The following is a 12,034-nucleotide window of genomic DNA, read 5'->3' on the forward strand; positions in this document are numbered from 1 at the left end:
GTAGAGGAAATTGGATATTAAACGACATTTGTAGCTAAATGCTTGTACATGAATCACGGTGATGTGATAAAAATTCATTCATAAAATGGCTACATGCTTCAAATGCACCAAATGGATATCACAGTGGAGGTGGGTTGATACCAACACTAATTACAAATACCTGCGCTCAACGGGGATTTGTACACGAGAGTCGGTATCAACTTATACCTCTCTTGATATCTGAATGGGCTAAGGCGTCAACTGAACTTCGTGAGTTCTCGTGTTCGGTGGTTCGAGCCCATGAGACGACGAACTTATCAACTATAATTCCCCTTCAGTAAACATATATATACATATATTATTGCTGAGGTAGAGCGAATTGGATATTAAACAACATTTGTAGCTTAATGCTTGTATATGAATCACAGTGATGTGATAAAAATTAATTCATATATATATATAATATATATACTGTACATATACATAATATATATATATATATATATATATATCTCTCTCTCTCTCTCTCTCTCTCTCTCTCTCTCTGTATATGTATATAATATATACTTTTTGTATATAAACAATATATGTATATATTAATACAGTATATATACATATATATCACTCATCACACATTACCACAGGTGAAAAATAAGAGAAGGGGTGTAGGCCAGTGTCAAAGTAGGAGTAGCCTTCAAAACTCATTTGGCTAAAAATCACAATATACTCTCAAGGGACAATACTGATAAACATACCGACCATAGGCGACAACAGGTGTCAGGGAGGCGGAGTTTGGAAAAGTCATAAGCACTGCTGCCCCCATACTGTGTTTACAAATATGATAAAAACTCCATCAGTTTTTATCGGAATTATTAGAGAACACACAGCTGGATATCCCATTTTCTAAAAGCACTTTAACTGAACTAATTAAATTATGTGTGAAAGAATGTAAATTTGAATTTAATGGTAAATTTTACTCACAAAATTTTGGTATGGCAAGGGGAAACCCTCTATCCCCAGAGTTATGTAACTTATATGTGGAGTTTTTTGAAAAGAAAATATTAAACAATATAATTCCACACAATGTAACATGGTTTAGGTATGTTGACGACAATATTTGTGTATGGCCAGGGAATGAAGGTGTAAATAACTTTTTGCAAGTTAAATCAATTAGAGTACCATCAATTAAATTCACTTCAGAAATGGAAAATGATGGGTGCTTACCTTTTTTGGATGTCCTCATACGAAGAAATAGTAATGGGTTTAAATATATTGTGTACAGAAAACCCACTAATATTTCTTCCTATGTGCTTTTCTATTCAGGACAAAGCAGTAAGGTTAAAAAACGAGTGTTTTCATCTATGTTTTTCAGAGCATTACGTGTATGTAGCCCCGAATATATTGATGAGGAAATAGATAAAATTAGGAATGCAGGCAAGAAATTGAAAAATTCTGAATGTGTATAAGACAATGTAACAGAAGTGGCAAAACAGACTTTACATCAAACTAACAACACAAAAAATTTGCTTGTACTGCCTTGTAATAATAATATGAAAGATATCCCCATCTTCTTAAGAATTTTGGTGTTAATGTCGCATTTAAGAACAATAAAACAATGAAACATGTACTTATCAAGAACTCCCCTGATAGTACTAAAGGGTGTGTATATAAAATTCCTTGTAAGTCTTGTGACAACTTTTATATTGACCAAACGGGTAAAGCACTGAAAAAGAGAATAGAACAGCATAAGCAATGTGTGAGATATGCATAAGGAACCAGTGATATTTTTGTATGCTATCAATTGGGAAGGGGCAAAAAGGATTGTATATTCTAATAACACAATGGAAAGGGATATCATTGAATCTAGCTTTATAAAAGAAAGTTACAGCCATAATATGAATATCAGTCACGGGATGTATAAATTTGATCCTTTAATATCAAAAGAAATTTGTAAATTGTTTAAATTTTAAGATAGGCCGTAGAGATGTATGGAAATAAGATTATCACATTTGTAAACACAGTACAGGGGCAGCAGCTTATGACTTTTCCAAATTCCGCCTCCCTGACACCTGTCAGGTGTGGATCTGATGTCGCCTATGGTCGGTATGTTTATCAGTATTGTCCCCTGAGGGTATACTGTGATTTTTAGCCAAATGAGTTTTGAAGACCACTCCTACCTTGACACCGGCCTGTGGGTGGATATGTAGTCTCTAACGGTTGTGTATGTTCGTCAGTACTGTTCCTGTAGTATAAATATTTGTGACTTCTAATACTCTGTATCAGTCCTTCATCAATGGCTTGGAAATAAAGTCGAAACTGGTCAGGACCTACACTCCCCTCTTATTTTTCACCTCTTATTTTTCACCTATGGTAATAGATAAATGAATCACGTACAAAAGTGATTATAATCATCATATATATATATATATATATATATATATATATATATATGTGTGTGTGTGTGTGTGTGTGTGTGTTTGTGTGTGTATTGTCACGATGCATACCAAGTACCTGGTTATTACACACCTAATCACAGATTTCAAAAATTTACCTCACTTTAGCCAGATGCCTGAACTCTCATCATAACAATAAGAATTACAGCTGAGTATTCTAAAGGTAACAGTGATCCCTTAAAAAAGCTCATTAATCACATGAAAAATCAAATTAAGTTTATTAAGACTAGTGTGAGGTATCAACAATTAAACAAGAAATATACTAGAGTAAAAGGGCAACACTCCATCAAACAACTTTAATTGTTTCCTGGTCTTAATTCACTTCAGCAAAACTAAAGGAACAAAACATGTTTATCACTTTCCCTTATGCACACAATTAATCCTATTCACTGGTGGTCAATAAATGAAACACTGTTTTTAAAAATTTCAAGTACAAAAATTTATTGTTAAATTCAAAATTTATAAACAGAATTCACATTCTGAAAAATTTACTATCACTTCAAAACAACAAAAAATTTAATTAATTCTTGCATCAAATTATTAAACAAAATTAAATCACAAAACTTTAATTTATCATGAAATTAAATTAATTACAAAAATTTAACTATCAAGAATTACCAAGATTTGAAAAGAAAATCTTAATAAAATGAAAAATTAAAATAAAAAATCTAATAAATGAAAATTAAATCAAGTATGCAATGTTAAATTATCAAGAAACATTTAAAAGCAAGGCAAATAAATGTTAAATCACAAATATATATAAAATGTAAAATCAAGTAGATTGTAAACACAAGAACACACAAAATACACAAAGATTTATCAATAATACTCACTAAGGCAAATTCTTTCAAATATAACTGATATACCATAGTAATAATAAGTAAAATTCACTTTTACCTACACAAGCTTGTGAAAACCTTTGTAAAATCACTTGCTCTGTTTTAGATTCACAAAACACACTTTTATTTGGGGTGCCATTAATAAATTTTTACACTTTCCTACACCTAGATCTCATAAGCTAAGTTTTTAAATACTAGTGACCACAAATATCCTGTAGCACAACTCTCTTTGAAGAAAGAGAGATAGAGGTGCAACCAGTATGAACAGTCTCTAGAATTAGAATGAATAAATAGGATTCCAGTAGCACATGACTCAAGTGACGTCACTAAGGCACTTGGGAAACGAGATTCAAGGGAAAGTTCTAGAAGAAGGAAGATGACATAATCGAGTAGAGACATGTATACTCAAAAGGACATACGTGGTCAGAGCATGTGGACATTGCAAAACCTTTGTCTTTCTCGTGTGTGAGACAAAACTTTTGCTAGAAATTCTAACATGATAAAACAGGAGGACAACTGGCTAATTATGGATTGGCATGTTTTAAAAAACAAAATGAAAACCTGGAGTTGGTTTGAGAACGGATCAGCAATTGTTATTCCCAGCCTGTCAGCACTTTATCTTAACTGATGACAGATGGCACATCTGGTCTAGAACTCAGAATTTCTTCCTGCTACTACGCTTATCATCAAGAAAGATATTATTAATTCTAAATCACGTTGTGAAATTATCTAATCATTAACTTCTTTTGAGATCTGACACTACACTACATACAATATTTCAACAATTATTATCATTGCACATAATTCATGATAAACAGAAGACTAAATATACTCAAACTATAGATGATATAAGTATATTACATGCAACATCATGAAAATATATATATATAGGGATATATATATGTATTATTTTAAGCTTGTGAAACAGCTTTTACTGATGCCCAAAATACAAAATACCAATAACTGTAGTTTTGAACTACAGAGTTTGGAGCTAGAGAGAATGAGAAAAGGTATTTACATCAGAGGCATGCAAAAACAGCTTTATATCTTCTTTCTCTGCATCTTTTCCCACTTCTATGTGGGGTCGATGTTTCTGACAGCTTTCCTTCACCTGGCTCCTTCAAACACATCATCCTCTGACAATTGTTTGCCTCTCAGCTCATCTCTAACTACATCCATCCACCTTCGCTTGCTCTCCCACCAAGCACCTCCATCTGCATCACTCTCCGCCTTACATATGTCTCATCCCTTCTCATCATATGGCCATGCCACTGCAGTCTTCTTTGCTTGGCCTTCTTTGATAGTTTTATGACTTTAGTAGTTCCTCTTATTCTTCCTCCTTTTGGATCCTGTCCATTTTTGTTACTCATATCCATCTGAGCATTTTCATCTCTACCACACCCAATTTCTTCTCTTGCACTCTCTTTACCGGCCATGTTTCTGTTCCATACACCAAAGCTGGTCTCACGACAGTCTTATACACTCTTCCTTTAATCTTTATGTTGATTCTGCGGTCACACAAGACACCTGACATCTTTCTCCAATTTTTCCATCCAGCCTGCACTCTGTGTGTTATTTCTACATCCAAATTTCCATCATCAGCCACTGCTGAACCAAGATACCTAAATTTTTCTACTCGGTTCAACCTTGTCCTTCAATACTAATCTCGGAGTCTTCATTAAAACTTAAGTATCAGTCTTCTTCCTACTGATCTTTAACCCTCTGTCTTCCAGTACCTTCCTCCATTGCTCTAGTTTTGACTCAACTACCCCTCTGTTGGTGCTGCATAACACGATGTCATCAGCAAATCACTATGCACCAGGGGATGGATTTCTTATTCCTGAGACAAAGAATATCATTATCAGGTCAAAAATATGGACTTCAAAGCAGATCCCTGATATAAACCATCACTGCTTTAACCTCAGTTTTGCTCCTTCATATATATCTTGGACCAATCTCACATACTTTTCCAATGTTCCCTTTACTCGCATGCACCTCCAAACCTCTTAAGTGGACTCTCATCATACGCCTTTTCCAGATCTATGAATACTTATTTGCAGTCATTTCTGCTTTTCCTGGTGTTTTTCCATTATCTGTCGAGGGCAAACACTGCATCTGTCGATCCACTCCTGGTATGAAACCAAACTGTTTCTTCACTCCACAGATGCTTCTTCTCTAATTTTGATCCATTATTCTTTCCCAGATTTTTGTCGTGTGGAACATTAGCTTTTCCTCTGTAGTTTGCAATAATCCTGATGTCACCCTTCTTTATAGATGGGCACAATAAAGCTTTCCATTCTTTGGTATCTTTTCCTGACTGTACATTTTCTCAAGTTAGGTCTGACAGCATGTCTATTGCTTCTTTCCCAGGCTTCTCTCTACCTCTGCAGAATTCCATCTGGTCCTATTGTTTTACCATATTTTTCATCTTCTTAGCACTCCTCTTTACTCCTTCCTGCATTAGTGTGTGTCATACCAAGGTTCTGAACTATCTTCAAAGAATTTTCTAGAATTTTCTTCATTTAACAGGTGTTCATAATATTCTTTCACCTCTTTATCTTATTCTCGTTGCATAAAACCACCCCATCTCTATCCTTACCCTGCTTTATATGGAGTAGTCTGGTGTTTTGTCCTCAACTTTGCAATTCTGTGAATTTTTCTCCCCTCAGGTGTTTCCAGCTCTTCGTACATATCATCTAGTAATGCTTCTTGCCTTTTCAGCAACTGTACTTGTCCCATTCCTATGGTTCATACACTTACCCAGATCTTTTGCATCTTTTGGCTTTCACCACCTCTTTCACTTCCATCACCCCACCACCAGGGTTCCTTATCGTCAGGAGGTTTCTTACCGGATGTCTTCTTCTCAGCACCTCTCCAATCTAATTTTATCACCGCTCCATAATGTTGTGGATCTAACCATCTTGCCTCTCCCCCTAGCAATCTAACTTCCTCAATACTCTCCCTTTAAATTTCCTGCCTCGCTTCCTCCTCTCTTGTGTCAGTTTCACCACTGATTGTTGATGGAACACATTGTCTACCTTTATTTCCAGTCCATTACCACCACCCTGTGCTGTGCTATCACACACTCTCCATTTAAAACTTTTCAATTTCTCGCCTCTCTGATGTGACAGATCTTCTGCACACATGAAGTCAGTTTGACTTTCTCTTGCCCACTCTTGTATGTGATCTACTGATTTTTCTTCTTTCAAACCAGGTGTTTATTACAGCCAAATCAAATGACACTGCAGCCTACAACCCTCTCCCCCCACTATTTCTCTCCAACTCCCCAGCCACCATGCACCCTCTCAATACCCTCTCTGGTCCTTCCTACATGTCCATTCATGTCAACATCAATAATTAATCTCTCTTCTGCTGGTATTTCACTCAAATGTCGGTCCATTTCCTCCCAAAATTACACTTTCTCAACTTCAACACATCCTGCTTGAGGGGCATAAACACTCATGATGTTAACTTGGTTTTTCCATCTAGGTACACAGTTTCACAAACTATTGCTCTGTCACTCTGTCCTCTTTACGCTTATTATGCTGTCTTAAGCTTTTGATAGAATTATTCCGCTCCATTTCTACCATCCTTATTTGTTGCACTGTATTGCAATCTATATCCACATCCCAGTTCTTTGCTTTATTTCCTCAATCTAGTCTCCTGGGTACACACAAAATGCTTATCTTCTTCTCTCCATCAGGATTCACTTTCTCCCCTCTCCCTGATTTAAGGAAATATAAAAAAAGCTTTCTTTGTTAAAGTAAGAGGGAAGTATACTAGGAGGAAGTATGTTAGTTGTTGGTTCCTAAAACTCAACCGTCAAAAAGGGGTAGGAATTTCAGTTTATAGGCATATCCAACAGGTAGGTTTTGGTTAGGTTGTACCTTTAATCTCAATTTTCCTACAGACCTTTGTGTACTGACAAGTTTTTTGTCTTTTCAGGTGCTACCTGCTCCTGCTCAGGCAGTTTGGGGAGGAGAGCTACAAAGTACCCCACGCCATTGACCCAGCTCAGAGGTCTTAAGGCAAAATGGCAGAGAGACCACATGCAGATCACGCTTCTCTCATAGCCCCTTTGTACTTCCCTTGTCAAACAGCCTGGGAAATTGTCGTTTGAACGGACCCAGGGCTTCTGATGCACTGATCACTGCATTATCTATTCATGTAAGTCTGAAGATGACAATTACTCCCAGTTCTCTCTTCATCTTACGCTAAATTTTCATGTTTCCAAGTTTCCTCTTTAACAGTCACTGACTAAAGAAAACTTAGTAAACATATCCCATTTATGAAGTCAAATATACGAAGTACAATTATTGTTGCTTGTTAATTGCATAAATTATCCTCCAAGGTGTTAAAGTAATATTCTTGATCCAAGATTCATCCCTTTAGTCACCTAGTGGTAAGTGAGAGGTCTTTTTAATATAAGAATGTTATCTGGCTACATCTTCCAGAATTAAGTGCACCTTGGAACCTGGTCAGAATCTTGTTTGGAGAAGAATTAGCATCCTTGATATCATGTGCTTGAAATTGCTCTATAGACACTTCCACAAGAGGCCTCGGCCGTTGTGTTATTCGGCCTTGTTGGAAATATCTTGTGTCCAAAGTGAGATTAAGTTGAGCTGCAATGCAGTTCTGTAAGAAACAATTAATATTTTACCTTGTTGAAACTAGTTGTTTGCGTACTGTTGCTGGATTTAGTTCATGTGTTCAAAATAAATCATATGTTCAGTGATCTAGTCTCAAGTGGCGACCTAAATTGGTTTTGTTAGCTTATCTGTCTTTTTTTTTTTTTGGGTAACTATCAGTCTTAACTAATAAGATTACGGGTTCTGTGGCTAAGCAAGGCAATATAAATTCAATAAATTAATATTGCACTCATCAGCTGAATGACCCACGTAAGTGTCGGATTCCTACAAGATCTCTGGGATTTAGAGTAGCATTCTCTAAAACAGAGATAAAGAACTTGAATCCAATTATAAGGAATTAATTCAAAGAAAGTCAGACTGTTACTTCTAGTACAATTCTCCCAACAAGGATACAGGCTAAGGTAAGTACAGTAAGAATACCAATGTTATAATAATAAGAAGAGTAGTAGGAAAGTGTGCATTAAAATGAGAGCAGCTTATAATTTACAATTTACACAAGGAAAGTGAGAGTTTAACTAGTTTGAACACTGCCTGCCAGTACCACATGCTGCAGCTAAGGTTGTGGGCTGTTACCAAGTCAAGATTTAATATTTTGCTATTCGCCAGCCAATGATTAATGCAGGATATTAATATTTGAACTAGTTATCTATTGCATGACAGTATTGGGAGGGTTGAAACAACGCTTCTCTCAGACGACAGGGACGGACAATTTACAAGTCCATAGGATATTCCTTAGCAGCAACCATGTCAGCCCTAGAGAGAAGGCAACCGAATGAGCGTCACTAAGAGAATTACTTCCTCATGCGAAATCATATCAAATTCTATTATCACAAATGAATGTTATCGTGTTTAATTTCATAATTTGCCTTTTCCATTAATGTAAATCAGGCCAGTAAGAACGTCACGGGTCCATTCTTGTGAAGGGCCCTAGTAAGTATAGCCGACAGCCAGATTTACTTCGGCACTGAAAAAGAAAGAGAAAATCATAACATTCATTTCCATCATCATAACGTGGTTGTAATTGTATTTGTAGTATTTAGGTTAAAAACTTGCATTCCCACATAAGCTTCATTCGTTTTGTAAGAGAATTCGAGTGTTTTTTCTTCTGTAATAATAACGTAATGAAGAAAGGCGTGAGGTTGTGTATTCTCCTCCAGTCAAAGGTTCTGCACTTGTTTCTCAGCAAAGGCGTGCCAGGTTTTAAGCCATCACAGCTGTGTGTGGTCATGTGGACCCATCCGACATCTTGAGGAGGGGTTGCCTGCGAGCCAGTAGCCACCATCTTAAAACCTTGTTGTTGTTTATCTGTGTGACGTCACAAGTAACGCCTGCCTCATCTGCTCAACTTGGTGAACCAGTTTGTCTCAAATACCATACCTCGCAAATCTTAGAAAAATAAAATATACTTCAATAATGCAGTGAAACTAGGTATAGGATTTGATGCAACAGGTAAAGAAAGTTAATAATTTACTTCCAATAATTTATTTAGGAATTACAACAAAAGTTCTTACACAAATTTACACTTCGCAGGGAATTATATAAAAGAAAAAACCTCATAATTTAACCATACTTATCAGCCTAAGAGTAATAAGAGAATGGTAATGGGGCACGTTAATATAGGCAAGACAACCCATTACCTAACATAGCCAAAGTAAGAAGTATTTAAAAAAAAAAGCCTAGTGTGCATTTCCGATTTTCCTTATTTACTCAGGCACAAACTTCGCTTGCTGACACTTTTCTTTCTCTCTCTCTCTCTCTCTCTCTCTCTCTCTTCCATTTCTTTTATCCATTTACGTAATCTTTTAAGATATCTCAGAAGTATATGTGCACCGTCTTCATTGAAAGAACGGGCCGACAGAGGAATAATTAATTAAAATAAAACAAAAGAAACACCTCTGTCCCATAAATAGATATGTGTTAAGATTAACTACAGTTATAGAAAACTGTCTGCCACGAGTGAGGTATTTTATCCAGACTCGAGCATAGAAGCCTTCCTCCCTCCGCATGAAAGAAAGTAGCACAGGTAGTACCAGGAACTAGTCACCCATGAGGGCCAAAACAACCAGAATCTTTTCCACAGTGCCACTAATCTGAGGCACAGTCACAACCGAACTGCGATTTATCTGCTCTTCTACCTCTCCTCTTTTCCTCCTATTTATTACCACACTCATTGGGCAGAGTGCATTTTAGTACTATTGGTTGTACCCCAGAGAATGTTGATTCCTAGGAACGCACTGGCAATTCATAGTGCCACCAAAGACCAAGTCCTTTGTGACTACACAAGCTACCCTGTAATTCAGAGGATACAGAGTGCTACAGGTGACCTTTGCATGGGTGTTAATTTAGCCACAGCTAACTTATTGAAAAGGTGCTACACCACTGGAAGTGTCACCCAAATCTTGAAGGATACTTCTTCACCCTAAGCAGATGCCTTGATTTGCTACCAGGAACCATGCGTATGACAACATTACAGAGCCTTCATGGATCTGGGAAAGGAGGCAGGTCTCATGGGACTAGAACTCGCCCAGTGGGTCAAGGAACAGCTGGATGGCTTGGCCAAGCAAGAGAGGGAAGAAAGAGTGGAACAGCGGAAGGAAAAAGAGGAACAGCAGAAGAATGCTGAGGAACAGAGGAAGCATGAAGAAGAAATAGAGGCAGCTGGAGGATGCAAGTGAGAATAAAGGAGAAGAAAGCATAATTAGCCCCTCACAAAGGAAAGGATCAAGCTAGAGAAGGCAAGAAAGGAAAGAGCTGAAGCTATGTGCCATCCAACAAGTCTTCGTCCCTCACCTGCTGTACCAATGCTCCAATTCTGCCACACCTGCAGGGAAGAGACAAAAGCATGGTTGAGGAAACAGTCGCTCTGAAAACTACATCACCAAGACAGAGAAGGCCTTGGGGTACTTGCCAAGCACATGGAAGGAAAGTTACAGTCTCTCCGTCACTGAGAAGTCCGGGCAGGCAACATGTGAAGTTCGTAGGTTCATAATGTGCCTTTGAAATAACCACGGAGAAATGGAGACAGTTGTTCCAAGGTCTTGCCAAAGAAGTATGCTGGTCCTGGACTGACGCTCGGTCAGTATGACCCAGTCCACCCGCTGTTCGACTCTGTTGTGCACTACATTCGATATCCATTCAACGGATCATGCTGAGGATTTTCTAATGTGTGCCTGGGCCCCTTGCATTGTATCCTTCACACTGACAAGCAGCCCGCCGCACTATGGAAGCCTCATATGGCTGATTCATATGGGAAAACCTACAACAAGTCCCCACTGCACACTCAGTGGCAGCAAAGTGCCACCTGGGCAACTTCAGGCTCGATTTGCCTGAAGAACGGACTGCCCAGCAAGCCTACATGCACCCACTTTGCTAGCTGGGTGAGGTACACCGTAGATTGCCGCTACAAGTTGGGCACCAATAAGCCGCCTACTACCAATAACCAGAACTCCTCTCCATCTACTTCCACTCAATCCTCCCACCAACAGTCACCGCAGGTAACCGAGCCCCCACACAGGGCTCTTGCCTATCCTGTGGTGCTGCCGGCCACTATAGTGCTGGACATCAGGCCTGCCCAAATCATGTCCCAGCCACCAAGTTCATCAACTTGATAAGCACCTCATTTTCCGCGGCTGGGGCGCAGAAGATACTTCACCTTGAGAGGCTGGATACCCAGTTCATCTCGGTGACACCCTTTAATGGCCCTAGCCTGCCCATGGCCCTAAAGGTCATGGTAGACACTGCAGCTGATGTTAGCCTGATTGCCAGGCCCCAAGTGCCAGCCAGTGCCACAGTTGATGAGAAAACTTGGTGGGAGATGAAATGGGTAGAGGGCCACACCAAAACCATTCCCACAGTCAAGCTCCAGGTCATGACACTTTGGGGCATGCTACTTCACCACCTTGGCATGGTGAGTGGAATCAGGCACGGAGTGGATTTTCTGTTGGGTCGGGACCTTCTCTGGGGAAGCCATCCCCAATGCCACTTCGCCGCCAAGCTACCTCCTCCATGGAAGCTCCGACTGTAGGATCACCAAATCAAAGCACAGCCAATTTGACTGGCGTGCCACCAAAAGAAGAAGAACCACCTCCGCCCCGCTGAAGTGGCCAGTGGAAGG

Source organism: Macrobrachium rosenbergii, chromosome 48 (assembly GCF_040412425.1).
Source record: "Macrobrachium rosenbergii isolate ZJJX-2024 chromosome 48, ASM4041242v1, whole genome shotgun sequence".
Lineage (NCBI taxonomy): Eukaryota > Metazoa > Arthropoda > Malacostraca > Decapoda > Palaemonidae > Macrobrachium > Macrobrachium rosenbergii.